The 14,819-nt window shown below is 40.8% G+C and overlaps 21 non-coding genes across 21 annotated transcripts; all 21 read left to right on the top strand.

Annotated features, from left to right (window-relative positions):
* Positions 1-764: 764 nt before the first annotated feature.
* TRNAR-CCU (transfer RNA arginine (anticodon CCU)) lies at positions 765-837 on the top strand. The gene has a single exon. It is a non-coding gene; the product is annotated as a tRNA-Arg (tRNA).
* Positions 838-1,284: 447 nt separating this feature from the next.
* TRNAI-UAU (transfer RNA isoleucine (anticodon UAU)) lies at positions 1,285-1,377 on the top strand. Its single transcript is given in 2 exon segments — positions 1,285-1,322; positions 1,342-1,377. It is a non-coding gene; the product is annotated as a tRNA-Ile (tRNA).
* A 763-nt stretch (positions 1,378-2,140) lies between these two features.
* TRNAR-CCU (transfer RNA arginine (anticodon CCU)) lies at positions 2,141-2,213 on the top strand. The gene has a single exon. It is a non-coding gene; the product is annotated as a tRNA-Arg (tRNA).
* A 447-nt stretch (positions 2,214-2,660) lies between these two features.
* On the top strand, positions 2,661-2,753 carry TRNAI-UAU (transfer RNA isoleucine (anticodon UAU)). The gene is given in 2 exon segments: positions 2,661-2,698; positions 2,718-2,753. It is a non-coding gene; the product is annotated as a tRNA-Ile (tRNA).
* A 764-nt stretch (positions 2,754-3,517) lies between these two features.
* TRNAR-CCU (transfer RNA arginine (anticodon CCU)) lies at positions 3,518-3,590 on the top strand. The gene has a single exon. It is a non-coding gene; the product is annotated as a tRNA-Arg (tRNA).
* Positions 3,591-4,037: 447 nt separating this feature from the next.
* Positions 4,038-4,130, top strand: TRNAI-UAU (transfer RNA isoleucine (anticodon UAU)). Its single transcript is given in 2 exon segments — positions 4,038-4,075; positions 4,095-4,130. It is a non-coding gene; the product is annotated as a tRNA-Ile (tRNA).
* A 765-nt stretch (positions 4,131-4,895) lies between these two features.
* On the top strand, positions 4,896-4,968 carry TRNAR-CCU (transfer RNA arginine (anticodon CCU)). Its single transcript has one exon. It is a non-coding gene; the product is annotated as a tRNA-Arg (tRNA).
* Positions 4,969-5,415: 447 nt separating this feature from the next.
* Positions 5,416-5,508, top strand: TRNAI-UAU (transfer RNA isoleucine (anticodon UAU)). The gene is given in 2 exon segments: positions 5,416-5,453; positions 5,473-5,508. It is a non-coding gene; the product is annotated as a tRNA-Ile (tRNA).
* A 765-nt stretch (positions 5,509-6,273) lies between these two features.
* TRNAR-CCU (transfer RNA arginine (anticodon CCU)) lies at positions 6,274-6,346 on the top strand. The gene has a single exon. It is a non-coding gene; the product is annotated as a tRNA-Arg (tRNA).
* A 447-nt stretch (positions 6,347-6,793) lies between these two features.
* TRNAI-UAU (transfer RNA isoleucine (anticodon UAU)) lies at positions 6,794-6,886 on the top strand. Its single transcript is given in 2 exon segments — positions 6,794-6,831; positions 6,851-6,886. It is a non-coding gene; the product is annotated as a tRNA-Ile (tRNA).
* A 765-nt stretch (positions 6,887-7,651) lies between these two features.
* Positions 7,652-7,724, top strand: TRNAR-CCU (transfer RNA arginine (anticodon CCU)). Its single transcript has one exon. It is a non-coding gene; the product is annotated as a tRNA-Arg (tRNA).
* Positions 7,725-8,171: 447 nt separating this feature from the next.
* On the top strand, positions 8,172-8,264 carry TRNAI-UAU (transfer RNA isoleucine (anticodon UAU)). The gene is given in 2 exon segments: positions 8,172-8,209; positions 8,229-8,264. It is a non-coding gene; the product is annotated as a tRNA-Ile (tRNA).
* A 765-nt stretch (positions 8,265-9,029) lies between these two features.
* On the top strand, positions 9,030-9,102 carry TRNAR-CCU (transfer RNA arginine (anticodon CCU)). The gene has a single exon. It is a non-coding gene; the product is annotated as a tRNA-Arg (tRNA).
* A 447-nt stretch (positions 9,103-9,549) lies between these two features.
* On the top strand, positions 9,550-9,642 carry TRNAI-UAU (transfer RNA isoleucine (anticodon UAU)). The gene is given in 2 exon segments: positions 9,550-9,587; positions 9,607-9,642. It is a non-coding gene; the product is annotated as a tRNA-Ile (tRNA).
* Positions 9,643-10,406: 764 nt separating this feature from the next.
* TRNAR-CCU (transfer RNA arginine (anticodon CCU)) lies at positions 10,407-10,479 on the top strand. The gene has a single exon. It is a non-coding gene; the product is annotated as a tRNA-Arg (tRNA).
* Positions 10,480-10,926: 447 nt separating this feature from the next.
* Positions 10,927-11,019, top strand: TRNAI-UAU (transfer RNA isoleucine (anticodon UAU)). Its single transcript is given in 2 exon segments — positions 10,927-10,964; positions 10,984-11,019. It is a non-coding gene; the product is annotated as a tRNA-Ile (tRNA).
* A 764-nt stretch (positions 11,020-11,783) lies between these two features.
* On the top strand, positions 11,784-11,856 carry TRNAR-CCU (transfer RNA arginine (anticodon CCU)). Its single transcript has one exon. It is a non-coding gene; the product is annotated as a tRNA-Arg (tRNA).
* A 447-nt stretch (positions 11,857-12,303) lies between these two features.
* On the top strand, positions 12,304-12,396 carry TRNAI-UAU (transfer RNA isoleucine (anticodon UAU)). The gene is given in 2 exon segments: positions 12,304-12,341; positions 12,361-12,396. It is a non-coding gene; the product is annotated as a tRNA-Ile (tRNA).
* Positions 12,397-13,159: 763 nt separating this feature from the next.
* Positions 13,160-13,232, top strand: TRNAR-CCU (transfer RNA arginine (anticodon CCU)). Its single transcript has one exon. It is a non-coding gene; the product is annotated as a tRNA-Arg (tRNA).
* A 447-nt stretch (positions 13,233-13,679) lies between these two features.
* TRNAI-UAU (transfer RNA isoleucine (anticodon UAU)) lies at positions 13,680-13,772 on the top strand. The gene is given in 2 exon segments: positions 13,680-13,717; positions 13,737-13,772. It is a non-coding gene; the product is annotated as a tRNA-Ile (tRNA).
* A 765-nt stretch (positions 13,773-14,537) lies between these two features.
* Positions 14,538-14,610, top strand: TRNAR-CCU (transfer RNA arginine (anticodon CCU)). The gene has a single exon. It is a non-coding gene; the product is annotated as a tRNA-Arg (tRNA).
* The last annotated feature ends 209 nt before the right edge of the window (positions 14,611-14,819 follow it).

Below are 14,819 nucleotides of genomic sequence, written 5' to 3'. Positions count from 1 at the left end.
TTTTTGCATTTGCTTTTAATTGGTTTATCTGCAAGGTCCAGCACGGTGTCTGCAACCAGCTCTCAACGCCTCACCAGTCCTACACGATGTAAAGGGATTCGATTTTGTCCCTCTGTTTGCCCTTGTTTTTATTTGCTCTTAAATTCATCTTACTATTTTTGTTAGGGATTGCCTTTTTTTTGTAGAAGTGTTATCTTTGGCAATTTTTGTCCAAGGGGCGGAGCTTAAGCAAAGTTCCACTTTGGTTGCTAAGCGGATTTACTGACAATCCATCAGTGAAAAGAATCCAACTAAAGGACAAACTGCATACACCACGGACAGAGGAGAACAAAATAGCTGTGCCCAAATATTGAGAGTCGGCGCAAGGGAGAAAACATGATAAATATAGATCGAGGCAAGTGGTAAGGTGGATAGAAGAAGATACAAGGGGTATAAGGAAAAGAAAATTGAAAAGAAAAATGTGCATGTCGTACTTGTTTTGCCTTTGCAGCCCTCTTGTTCAATGGTTGGAACATTCCATTTTTATGACCTGAGTTTTCTTAAACTGTGCTGCCACCACGATGCGCATCTTTTTTCCGTTTACAAACAAACGAAAACTAAAGAGTTTCACTATCTTAAAGAACCTTGCCTATTGGCTGTGTGACACTGTAGGTGCAAGAGAAATAATATTGTTACAGACACTGAGCTTATTGTGTGTGAATACTAAGACAAGCTTCTGTTTTTTTTGTTTTTTTTTTAACAGTTAAAATAAATTTACACATCAAGCCCCAGTGGCCTAATGGATAAGGCACTGGCCTCCTAAGCCAGGGATTGTGGGTTCAAGTCCCATCTGGGGTGCACCAGCATGTCTAAGGTGGTTGATCTTGAGCATGGCACTCAAATTTAGCAGTCCCCAAATGTACAGTTTTATTCACTGATGAGATGATGTGAGGTTTAATCATGGAGACAAGCAGTTGTGTGAGGTTTAATCATGGATACAAGCAGTTGTGTAAACCCAACAGGGTTATTCACTAAAGTGAAAATGATCAGGAATTCCAAGTGTATTTCAATTTAAAGGCCCAAGTGGAAAATTTTCTCCAAGTTACCTACGCCTTCGGTTCAGCTGCGTTGGCCTTGATTTTAAAATTCACTTTAAATTCTGGACAATTCTCACTTTAGTGAATATATCTGTACGATTATGAAATTGCCACATGAAACTTGCATTCAACTCATAAGAAGAGACTTGAGAACACTTTGACAGTGCAGGTTTGGGTGAAAACACAGCAGTAGCAGAGCAAGCGACTTGCTCCAGTGGCGCAATCGGTTAGCGCGCGGTACTTATAAGGCAGTATCTGTTGAGCAATGCCGAGGTTGTGAGTTCAAGCCTCACCTGGAGCAGTTTTTGAATTTGCTTTTAATTGGTTTATCTGCAAGGTCCAGCACGGTGTCTCCAACCAGCTCTCAACGCCTCACCAGTCCTACACGATGTAAAGGGATTCATTTTGTCCCTCTGTTTGCCCTTGTTTTTATTTGCTCTTAAATTCATCTTACTATTTTTGTTAGGGATTGCCTTTTTTTTGTAGAAGTGTTATCTTTGGCAATTTTTGTCCAAGGGGCGGAGCTTAAGCAAAGTTCCACTTTGGTTGCTAAGCGGATTTACTGACAATCCATCAGTGAAAAGAATCCAACTAAAGGACAAACTGCATACACCACGGACAGAGGAGAACAAAATAGCTGTGCCCAAATATTGAGAGTCGGCGCAAGGGAGAAAACATGATAAATATAGATCGAGGCAAGTGGTAAGGTGGATATAAGAAGATACAAGGGGTATAAGGAAAAGAAAATTGAAAAGAAAAATTTGCATGTCGTACTTGTTTTGCCTTTGCAGCCCTCTTGTTCAATGGTTGGAACATTCCATTTTTATGACCTGAGTTTTCTTCAACTGTGCTGCCACCACGATGCGCATCTTTTTTCCGTTTACAAACAAACGAAAACTAAAGAGTTTCACTATCTTAAAGAACCTTGCCTATTGGCTGTGTGACACTGTAGGTGCAAGAGAAATAATATTGTTACAGACACTGAGCTTATTGTGTGTGGATACTAAGACAAGCTTCTGTTTTTTTTGTTTTTTTTTAACAGTTAAAATAAATTTACACATCAAGCCCCAGTGGCCTAATGGATAAGGCACTGGCCTCCTAAGCCAGGGATTGTGGGTTCAAGTCCCATCTGGGGTGCACCAGCATGCCTAAGGTGGTTGATCTTGAGCATGGCACTCAAATTTAGCAGACCCCAAATGTACAGTTTTATTCACTGATGAGATGATGTGAGGTTTAATCATGGAGACAAGCAGTTGTGTGAGGTTTAATCATGGATACAAGCAGTTGTGTAAACCCAACAGGGTTATTCACTAAAGTGAAAATGATCAGGAATTCCAAGTGTATTTCAATTTAAAGGCCCAAGTGGAAAATTTTCTCCAAGTTACCTACGCCTTCGGTTCAGCTGCGTTGGCCTTGATTTTAAAATTCACTTTAAATTCTGGACAATTTTCACTTTAGTGAATATATCTGTACGATTATGAAATTGCCACATGAAACTTGCATTCAACTCATAAGAAGAGACTTGAGAACACTTTGACAGCGCAGGTTTGGGTGAAAACACAGCAGGAGCAGAGCAAGCGACTTGCTCCAGTGGCGCAATCGGTTAGCGCGCGGTACTTATAAGGCAGTATCTGTTGAGCAATGCCGAGGTTGTGAGTTCAAGCCTCACCTGGAGCAGTTTTTGCATTTGCTTTTAATTGGTTTATCTGCAAGGTCCAGCACGGTGTCTCCAACCAGCTCTCAACGCCTCACCAGTCCTACACGATGTAAAGGGATTCGATTTTGTCCCTCTGTTTGCCCTTGTTTTTATTTGCTCTTAAATTCATCTTACTATTTTTGTTAGGGATTGCCTTTTTTTTGTAGAAGTGTTATCTTTGGCAATTTTTGTCCAAGGGGCGGAGCTTAAGCAAAGTTCCACTTTGGTTGCTAAGCGGATTTACTGACAATCCATCAGTGAAAAGAATCCAACTAAAGGACAAACTGCATACACCACGGACAGAGGAGAACAAAATAGCTGTGCCCAAATATTGAGAGTCGGCGCAAGGGAGAAAACATGATAAATATAGATCGAGGCAAGTGGTAAGGTGGATAGAAGAAGATACAAGGGGTATAAGGAAAAGAAAATTGAAAAGAAAAATTTGCATGTCGTACTTGTTTTGCCTTTGCAGCCCTCTTGTTCAATGGTTGGAACATTCCATTTTTATGACCTGAGTTTTCTTAAACTGTGCTGCCACCACGATGCGCATCTTTTTTCCGTTTACAAACAAACGAAAACTAAAGAGTTTCACTATCTTAAAGAACCTTGCCTATTGGCTGTGTGACACTGTAGGTGCAAGAGAAATAATATTGTTACAGACACTGAGCTTATTGTGTGTGGATACTAAGACAAGCTTCTGTTTTTTTTTTTTTTTTTTAACAGTTAAAATAAATTTACACATCAAGCCCCAGTGGCCTAATGGATAAGGCACTGGCCTCCTAAGCCAGGGATTGTGGGTTCAAGTCCCATCTGGGGTGCACCAGCATGTCTAAGGTGGTTGATCTTGAGCATGGCACTCAAATTTAGCAGACCCCAAATGTACAGTTTTATTCACTGATGAGATGATGTGAGGTTTAATCATGGAGACAAGCAGTTGTGTGAGGTTTAATCATGGATACAAGCAGTTGTGTAAACCCAACAGGGTTATTCACTAAAGTGAAAATGATCAGGAATTCCAAGTGTATTTCAATTTAAAGGCCCAAGTGGAAAATTTTCTCCAAGTTACCTACGCCTTCGGTTCAGCTGCGTTGGCCTTGATTTTAAAATTCACTTTAAATTCTGGACAATTCTCACTTTAGTGAATATATCTGTACGATTATGAAATTGCCACATGAAACTTGCATTCAACTCATAAGAAGAGACTTGAGAACACTTTGACAGCGCAGGTTTGGGTGAAAACACAGCAGTAGCAGAGCAAGCGACTTGCTCCAGTGGCGCAATCGGTTAGCGCGCGGTACTTATAAGGCAGTATCTGTTGAGCAATGCCGAGGTTGTGAGTTCAAGCCTCACCTGGAGCAGTTTTTGCATTTGCTTTTAATTGGTTTATCTGCAAGGTCCAGCACGGTGTCTCCAACCAGCTCTCAACGCCTCACCAGTCCTACACGATGTAAAGGGATTCGATTTTGTCCCTCTGTTTGCCCTTGTTTTTATTTGCTCTTAAATTCATCTTACTATTTTTGTTAGGGATTGCCTTTTTTTTGTAGAAGTGTTATCTTTGGCAATTTTTGTCCAAGGGGCGGAGCTTAAGCAAAGTTCCACTTTGGTTGCTAAGCGGATTTACTGACAATCCATCAGTGAAAAGAATCCAACTAAAGGACAAACTGCATACACCACGGACAGAGGAGAACAAAATAGCTGTGCCCAAATATTGAGAGTCGGCGCAAGGGAGAAAACATGATAAATATAGATCGAGGCAAGTGGTAAGGTGGATAGAAGAAGATACAAGGGGTATAAGGAAAAGAAAATTGAAAAGAAAAATGTGCATGTCGTACTTGTTTTGCCTTTGCAGCCCTCTTGTTCAATGGTTGGAACATTCCATTTTTATGACCTGAGTTTTCTTAAACTGTGCTGCCACCACGATGCGCATCTTTTTTCCGTTTACAAACAAACGAAAACTAAAGAGTTTCACTATCTTAAAGAACCTTGCCTATTGGCTGTGTGACACTGTAGGTGCAAGAGAAATAATATTGTTACAGACACTGAGCTTATTGTGTGTGGATACTAAGACAAGCTTCTGTTTTTTTTGTTTTTTTTTTAACAGTTAAAATAAATTTACACATCAAGCCCCAGTGGCCTAATGGATAAGGCACTGGCCTCCTAAGCCAGGGATTGTGGGTTCAAGTCCCATCTGGGGTGCACCAGCATGTCTAAGGTGGTTGATCTTGAGCATGGCACTCAAATTTAGCAGACCCCAAATGTACAGTTTTATTCACTGATGAGATGATGTGAGGTTTAATCATGGAGACAAGCAGTTGTGTGAGGTTTAATCATGGATACAAGCAGTTGTGTAAACCCAACAGGGTTATTCACTAAAGTGAAAATGATCAGGAATTCCAAGTGTATTTCAATTTAAAGGCCCAAGTGGAAAATTTTCTCCAAGTTACCTACGCCTTCGGTTCAGCTGCGTTGGCCTTGATTTTAAAATTCACTTTAAATTCTGGACAATTCTCACTTTAGTGAATATATCTGTACGATTATGAAATTGCCACATGAAACTTGCATTCAACTCATAAGAAGAGACTTGAGAACACTTTGACAGCGCAGGTTTGGGTGAAAACACAGCAGTAGCAGAGCAAGCGACTTGCTCCAGTGGCGCAATCGGTTAGCGCGCGGTACTTATAAGGCAGTATCTGTTGAGCAATGCCGAGGTTGTGAGTTCAAGCCTCACCTGGAGCAGTTTTTGCATTTGCTTTTAATTGGTTTATCTGCAAGGTCCAGCACGGTGTCTCCAACCAGCTCTCAACGCCTCACCAGTCCTACACGATGTAAAGGGATTCGATTTTGTCCCTCTGTTTGCCCTTGTTTTTATTTGCTCTTAAATTCATCTTACTATTTTTGTTAGGGATTGCCTTTTTTTTGTAGAAGTGTTATCTTTGGCAATTTTTGTCCAAGGGGCGGAGCTTAAGCAAAGTTCCACTTTGGTTGCTAAGCGGATTTACTGACAATCCATCAGTGAAAAGAATCCAACTAAAGGACAAACTGCATACACCACGGACAGAGGAGAACAAAATAGCTGTGCCCAAATATTGAGAGTCGGCGCAAGGGAGAAAACATGATAAATATAGATCGAGGCAAGTGGTAAGGTGGATAGAAGAAGATACAAGGGGTATAAGGAAAAGAAAATTGAAAAGAAAAATGTGCATGTCGTACTTGTTTTGCCTTTGCAGCCCTCTTGTTCAATGGTTGGAACATTCCATTTTTATGACCTGAGTTTTCTTAAACTGTGCTGCCACCACGATGCGCATCTTTTTTCCGTTTACAAACAAACGAAAACTAAAGAGTTTCACTATCTTAAAGAACCTTGCCTATTGGCTGTGTGACACTGTAGGTGCAAGAGAAATAATATTGTTACAGACACTGAGCTTATTGTGTGTGGATACTAAGACAAGCTTCTGTTTTTTTTGTTTTTTTTTTAACAGTTAAAATAAATTTACACATCAAGCCCCAGTGGCCTAATGGATAAGGCACTGGCCTCCTAAGCCAGGGATTGTGGGTTCAAGTCCCATCTGGGGTGCACCAGCATGTCTAAGGTGGTTGATCTTGAGCATGGCACTCAAATTTAGCAGACCCCAAATGTACAGTTTTATTCACTGATGAGATGATGTGAGGTTTAATCATGGAGACAAGCAGTTGTGTGAGGTTTAATCATGGATACAAGCAGTTGTGTAAACCCAACAGGGTTATTCACTAAAGTGAAAATGATCAGGAATTCCAAGTGTATTTCAATTTAAAGGCCCAAGTGGAAAATTTTCTCCAAGTTACCTACGCCTTCGGTTCAGCTGCGTTGGCCTTGATTTTAAAATTCACTTTAAATTCTGGACAATTCTCACTTTAGTGAATATATCTGTACGATTATGAAATTGCCACATGAAACTTGCATTCAACTCATAAGAAGAGACTTGAGAACACTTTGACAGCGCAGGTTTGGGTGAAAACACAGCAGTAGCAGAGCAAGCGACTTGCTCCAGTGGCGCAATCGGTTAGCGCGCGGTACTTATAAGGCAGTATCTGTTGAGCAATGCCGAGGTTGTGAGTTCAAGCCTCACCTGGAGCAGTTTTTGCATTTGCTTTTAATTGGTTTATCTGCAAGGTCCAGCACGGTGTCTCCAACCAGCTCTCAACGCCTCACCAGTCCTACACGATGTAAAGGGATTCGATTTTGTCCCTCTGTTTGCCCTTGTTTTTATTTGCTCTTAAATTCATCTTACTATTTTTGTTAGGGATTGCCTTTTTTTTGTAGAAGTGTTATCTTTGGCAATTTTTGTCCAAGGGGCGGAGCTTAAGCAAAGTTCCACTTTGGTTGCTAAGCGGATTTACTGACAATCCATCAGTGAAAAGAATCCAACTAAAGGACAAACTGCATACACCACGGACAGAGGAGAACAAAATAGCTGTGCCCAAATATTGAGAGTCGGCGCAAGGGAGAAAACATGATAAATATAGATCGAGGCAAGTGGTAAGGTGGATAGAAGAAGATACAAGGGGTATAAGGAAAAGAAAATTGAAAAGAAAAATTTGCATGTCGTACTTGTTTTGCCTTTGCAGCCCTCTTGTTCAATGGTTGGAACATTCCATTTTTATGACCTGAGTTTTCTTAAACTGTGCTGCCACCACGATGCGCATCTTTTTTCCGTTTACAAACAAACGAAAACTAAAGAGTTTCACTATCTTAAAGAACCTTGCCTATTGGCTGTGTGACACTGTAGGTGCAAGAGAAATAATATTGTTACAGACACTGAGCTTATTGTGTGTGGATACTAAGACAAGCTTCTGTTTTTTTTGGTTTTTTTTTAACAGTTAAAAGAAATTTACACATCAAGCCCCAGTGGCCTAATGGATAAGGCACTGGCCTCCTAAGCCAGGGATTGTGGGTTCAAGTCCCATCTGGGGTGCACCAGCATGTCTAAGGTGGTTGATCTTGAGCATGGCACTCAAATTTAGCAGACCCCAAATGTACAGTTTTATTCACTGATGAGATGATGTGAGGTTTAATCATGGAGACAAGCAGTTGTGTGAGGTTTAATCATGGATACAAGCAGTTGTGTAAACCCAACAGGGTTATTCACTAAAGTGAAAATGATCAGGAATTCCAAGTGTATTTCAATTTAAAGGCCCAAGTGGAAAATTTTCTCCAAGTTACCTACGCCTTCGGTTCAGCTGCGTTGGCCTTGATTTTAAAATTCACTTTAAATTCTGGACAATTCTCACTTTAGTGAATATATCTGTACGATTATGAAATTGCCACATGAAACTTGCATTCAACTCATAAGAAGAGACTTGAGAACACTTTGACAGCGCAGGTTTGGGTGAAAACACAGCAGTAGCAGAGCAAGCGACTTGCTCCAGTGGCGCAATCGGTTAGCGCGCGGTACATATAAGGCAGTATCTGTTGAGCAATGCCGAGGTTGTGAGTTCAAGCCTCACCTGGAGCAGTTTTTGCATTTGCTTTTAATTGGTTTATCTGCAAGGTCCAGCACGGTGTCTCCAACCAGCTCTCAACGCCTCACCAGTCCTACACGATGTAAAGGGATTCGATTTTGTCCCTCTGTTTGCCCTTGTTTTTATTTGCTCTTAAATTCATCTTACTATTTTTGTTAGGGATTGCCTTTTTTTTGTAGAAGTGTTATCTTTGGCAATTTTTGTCCAAGGGGCGGAGCTTAAGCAAAGTTCCACTTTGGTTGCTAAGCGGATTTACTGACAATCCATCAGTGAAAAGAATCCAACTAAAGGACAAACTGCATACACCACGGACAGAGGAGAACAAAATAGCTGTGCCCAAATATTGAGAGTCGGCGCAAGGGAGAAAACATGATAAATATAGATCGAGGCAAGTGGTAAGGTGGATAGAAGAAGATACAAGGGGTATAAGGAAAAGAAAATTGAAAAGAAAAATGTGCATGTCGTACTTGTTTTGCCTTTGCAGCCCTCTTGTTCAATGGTTGGAACATTCCATTTTTATGACCTGAGTTTTCTTAAACTGTGCTGCCACCACGATGCGCATCTTTTTTCCGTTTACAAACAAACGAAAACTAAAGAGTTTCACTATCTTAAAGAACCTTGCCTATTGGCTGTGTGACACTGTAGGTGCAAGAGAAATAATATTGTTACAGACACTGAGCTTATTGTGTGTGGATACTAAGACAAGCTTCTGTTTTTTTTGGGTTTTTTTTAACAGTTAAAAGAAATTTACACATCAAGCCCCAGTGGCCTAATGGATAAGGCACTGGCCTCCTAAGCCAGGGATTGTGGGTTCAAGTCCCATCTGGGGTGCACCAGCATGTCTAAGGTGGTTGATCTTGAGCATGGCACTCAAATGTAGCAGACCCCAAATGTACAGTTTTATTCACTGATGAGATGATGTGAGGTTTAATCATGGAGACAAGCAGTTGTGTGAGGTTTAATCATGGATACAAGCAGTTGTGTAAACCCAACAGGGTTATTCACTAAAGTGAAAATGATCAGGAATTCCAAGTGTATTTCAATTTAAAGGCCCAAGTGGAAAATTTTCTCCAAGTTACCTACGCCTTCGGTTCAGCTGCGTTGGCCTTGATTTTAAAATTCACTTTAAATTCTGGACAATTCTCACTTTAGTGAATATATCTGTACGATTATGAAATTGCCACATGAAACTTGCATTCAACTCATAAGAAGAGACTTGAGAACACTTTGACAGCGCAGGTTTGGGTGAAAACACAGCAGTAGCAGAGCAAGCGACTTGCTCCAGTGGCGCAATCGGTTAGCGCGCGGTACTTATAAGGCAGTATCTGTTGAGCAATGCCGAGGTTGTGAGTTCAAGCCTCACCTGGAGCAGTTTTTGCATTTGCTTTTAATTGGTTTATCTGCAAGGTCCAGCACGGTGTCTGCAACCAGCTCTCAACGCCTCACCAGTCCTACACGATGTAAAGGGATTCGATTTTGTCCCTCTGTTTGCCCTTGTTTTTATTTGCTCTTAAATTCATCTTACTATTTTTGTTAGGGATTGCCTTTTTTTTGTAGAAGTGTTATCTTTGGCAATTTTTGTCCAAGGGGCGGAGCTTAAGCAAAGTTCCACTTTGGTTGCTAAGCGGATTTACTGACAATCCATCAGTGAAAAGAATCCAACTAAAGGACAAACTGCATACACCACGGACAGAGGAGAACAAAATAGCTGTGCCCAAATATTGAGAGTCGGCGCAATGGAGAAAACATGATAAATATAGATCGAGGCAAGTGGTAAGGTGGATAGAAGAAGATACAAGGGGTATAAGGAAAAGAAAATTGAAAAGAAAAATTTGCATGTCGTACTTGTTTTGCCTTTGCAGCCCTCTTGTTCAATGGTTGGAACATTCCATTTTTATGACCTGAGTTTTTTTAAACTGTGCTGCCACCACGATGCGCATCTTTTTTCCGTTTACAAACAAACGAAAACTAAAGAGTTTCACTATCTTAAAGAACCTTGCCTATTGGCTGTGTGACACTGTAGGTGCAAGAGAAATAATATTGTTACAGACACTGAGCTTATTGTGTGTGGATACTAAGACAAGCTTCTGTTTTTTTTGTTTTTTTTTAACAGTTAAAATAAATTTACACATCAAGCCCCAGTGGCCTAATGGATAAGGCACTGGCCTCCTAAGCCAGGGATTGTGGGTTCAAGTCCCATCTGGGGTGCACCAGCATGTCTAAGGTGGTTGATCTTGAGCATGGCACTCAAATTTAGCAGACCCCAAATGTACAGTTTTATTCACTGATGAGATGATGTGAGGTTTAATCATGGAGACAAGCAGTTGTGTGAGGTTTAATCATGGATACAAGCAGTTGTGTAAACCCAACAGGGTTATTCACTAAAGTGAAAATGATCAGGAATTCCAAGTGTATTTCAATTTAAAGGCCCAAGTGGAAAATTTTCTCCAAGTTACCTACGCCTTCGGTTCAGCTGCGTTGGCCTTGATTTTAAAATTCACTTTAAATTCTGGACAATTCTCACTTTAGTGAATATATCTGTACGATTATGAAATTGCCACATGAAACTTGCATTCAACTCATAAGAAGAGACTTGAGAACACTTTGACAGCGCAGGTTTGGGTGAAAACACAGCAGTAGCAGAGCAAGCGACTTGCTCCAGTGGCGCAATCGGTTAGCGCGCGGTACTTATAAGGCAGTATCTGTTGAGCAATGCCGAGGTTGTGAGTTCAAGCCTCACCTGGAGCAGTTTTTGCATTTGCTTTTAATTGGTTTATCTGCAAGGTCCAGCACGGTGTCTGCAACCAGCTCTCAACGCCTCACCAGTCCTACACGATGTCAAGGGATTCGATTTTGTCCCTCTGTTTGCCCTTGTTTTTATTTGCTCTTAAATTCATCTTACTATTTTTGTTAGGGATTGCCTTTTTTTTGTAGAAGTGTTATCTTTGGCAATTTTTGTCCAAGGGGCGGAGCTTAAGCAAAGTTCCACTTTGGTTGCTAAGCGGATTTACTGACAATCCATCAGTGAAAAGAATCCAACTAAAGGACAAACTGCATACACCACGGACAGAGGAGAACAAAATAGCTGTGCCCAAATATTGAGAGTCGGCGCAATGGAGAAAACATGATAAATATAGATCGAGGCAAGTGGTAAGGTGGATAGAAGAAGATACAAGGGGTATAAGGAAAAGAAAATTGAAAAGAAAAATTTGCATGTCGTACTTGTTTTGCCTTTGCAGCCCTCTTGTTCAATGGTTGGAACATTCCATTTTTATGACCTGAGATTTCTTAAACTGTGCTGCCACCACGATGCGCATCTTTTTTCCGTTTACAAACAAACGAAAACTAAAGAGTTTCACTATCTTAAAGAACCTTGCCTATTGGCTGTGTGACACTGTAGGTGCAAGAGAAATAATATTGTTACAGACACTGAGCTTATTGTGTGTGGATACTAAGACAAGCTTCTGTTTTTTTTGTTTTTTTTTAACAGTTAAAATAAATTTACACATCAAGCCCCAGTGGCCTAATGGATAAGGCACTGGCCTCCTAAGCCAGGGATTGTGGGTTCAAGTCCCATCTGGGGTGCACCAGCATGTCTAAGGTGGTTGATCTTGAGCATGGCACTCAAATTTAGCAGACCCCAAATGTACAGTTTTATTCACTGATGAGATGATGTGAGGTTTAATCATGGAGACAAGCAGTTGTGTGAGGTTTAATCATGGATACAAGCAGTTGTGTAAACCCAACAGGGTTATTCACTAAAGTGAAAATGATCAGGAATTCCAAGTGTATTTCAATTTAAAGGCCCAAGTGGAAAATTTTCTCCAAGTTACCTACGCCTTCGGTTCAGCTGCGTTGGCCTTGATTTTAAAATTCACTTTAAATTCTGGACAATTCTCACTTTAGTGAATATATCTGTACGATTATGAAATTGCCACATGAAACTTGCATTCAACTCATAAGAAGAGACTTGAGAACACTTTGACAGCGCAGGTTTGGGTGAAAACACAGCAGTAGCAGAGCAAGCGACTTGCTCCAGTGGCGCAATCGGTTAGCGCGCGGTACTTATAAGGCAGTATCTGTTGAGCAATGCCGAGGTTGTGAGTTCAAGCCTCACCTGGAGCAGTTTTTGCATTTGCTTTTAATTGGTTTATCTGCAAGGTCCAGCACGGTGTCTGCAACCAGCTCTCAACGCCTCACCAGTCCTACACGATGTCAAGGGATTCGATTTTGTCCCTCTGTTTGCCCTTGTTTTTATTTGCTCTTAAATTCATCTTACTATTTTTGTTAGGGATTGCCTTTTTTTGTAGAAGTGTTATCTTTGGCAATTTTTGTCCAAGGGGCGGAGCTTAAGCAAAGTTCCACTTTGGTTGCTAAGCGGATTTACTGACAATCCATCAGTGAAAAGAATCCAACTAAAGGACAAACTGCATACACCACGGACAGAGGAGAACAAAATAGCTGTGCCCAAATATTGAGAGTCGGCGCAAGGGAGAAAACATGATAAATATAGATCGAGGCAAGTGGTAAGGTGGATAGAAGAAGATACAAGGGGTATAAGGAAAAGAAAATTGAAAAGAAAAATTTGCATGTCGTACTTGTTTTGCCTTTGCAGCCCTCTTGTTCAATGGTTGGAACATTCCATTTTTATGACCTGAGTTTTCTTAAACTGTGCTGCCACCACGATGCGCATCTTTTTTCCGTTTACAAACAAACGAAAACTAAAGAGTTTCACTATCTTAAAGAACCTTGCCTATTGGCTGTGTGACACTGTAGGTGCAAGAGAAATAATATTGTTACAGACACTGAGCTTATTGTGTGTGGATACTAAGACAAGCTTCTGTTTTTTTTGTTTTTTTTTAACAGTTAAAATAAATTTACACATCAAGCCCCAGTGGCCTAATGGATAAGGCACTGGCCTCCTAAGCCAGGGATTGTGGGTTCAAGTCCCATCTGGGGTGCACCAGCATGTCTAAGGTGGTTGATCTTGAGCATGGCACTCAAATTTAGCAGACCCCAAATGTACAGTTTTATTCACTGATGAGATGATGTGAGGTTTAATCATGGAGACAAGCAGTTGTGTGAGGTTTAATCATGGATACAAGCAGTTGTGTAAACCCAACAGGGTTATTCACTAAAGTGAAAATGATCAGGAATTCCAAGTGTATTTCAATTTAAAGGCCCAAGTGGAAAATTTTCTCCAAGTTACCTCCGCCTTCGGTTCAGCTGCGTTGGCCTTGATTTTAAAATTCACTTTAAATTCTGGACAATTCTCACTTTAGTGAATATATCTGTACGATTATGAAATTGCCACATGAAACTTGCATTCAACTCATAAGAAGAGACTTGAGAACACTTTGACAGCGCAGGTTTGGGTGAAAACACAGCAGTAGCAGAGCAAGCGACTTGCTCCAGTGGCGCAATCGGTTAGCGCGCGGTACTTATAAGGCAGTATCTGTTGAGCAATGCCGAGGTTGTGAGTTCAAGCCTCACCTGGAGCAGTTTTTGCATTTGCTTTTAATTGGTTTATCTGCAAGGTCCAGCACGGTGTCTCCAACCAGCTCTCAACGCCTCACCAGTCCTACACGATGTAAAGGGATTCGATTTTGTCCCTCTGTTTGCCCTTGTTTTTATTTGCTCTTAAATTCATCTTACTATTTTTGTTAGGGATTGCCTTTTTTTTGTAGAAGTGTTATCTTTGGCAAATTTTGTCCAAGGGGCGGAGTTTAAGCAAAGTTCCACTTTGGTTGCTAAGCGGATTTACTGACAATCCATCAGTGAAAAGAATCCAACTAAAGGACAAACTGCATACACCACGGACAGAGGAGAACAAAATAGCTGTGCCCAAATATTGAGAGTCGGCGCAAGGGAGAAAACATGATAAATATAGATCGAGGCAAGTGGTAAGGTGGATAGAAGAAGATACAAGGGGTATAAGGAAAAGAAAATTGAAAAGAAAAATTTGCATGTCGTACTTGTTTTGCCTTTGCAGCCCTCTTGTTCAATGGTTGGAACATTCCATTTTTATGACCTGAGTTTTCTTAAACTGTGCTGCCACCACGATGCGCATCTTTTTTCCGTTTACAAACAAACGAAAACTAAAGAGTTTCACTATCTTAAAGAACCTTGCCTATTGGCTGTGTGACACTGTAGGTGCAAGAGAAATAATATTGTTACAGACACTGAGCTTATTGTGTGTGGATACTAAGACAAGCTTCTGTTTTTTTTGGGTTTTTTTTAACAGTTAAAAGAAATTTACACATCAAGCCCCAGTGGCCTAATGGATAAGGCACTGGCCTCCTAAGCCAGGGATTGTGGGTTCAAGTCCCATCTGGGGTGCACCAGCATGTCTAAGGTGGTTGATCTTGAGCATGGCACTCAAATGTAGCAGACCCCAAATGTACAGTTTTATTCACTGATGAGATGATGTGAGGTTTAATCATGGAGACAAGCAGTTGTGTGAGGTTTAATCATGGATACAAGCAGTTGTGTAAACCCAACAGGGTTATTCACTAAAGTGAAAATGATCAGGAATTCCAAGTGTATTT

Source organism: Pelobates fuscus, chromosome 6 (assembly GCF_036172605.1).
Source record: "Pelobates fuscus isolate aPelFus1 chromosome 6, aPelFus1.pri, whole genome shotgun sequence".
Lineage (NCBI taxonomy): Eukaryota > Metazoa > Chordata > Amphibia > Anura > Pelobatidae > Pelobates > Pelobates fuscus.
This window is presented reverse-complemented; position numbering and strand designations above follow the sequence as displayed.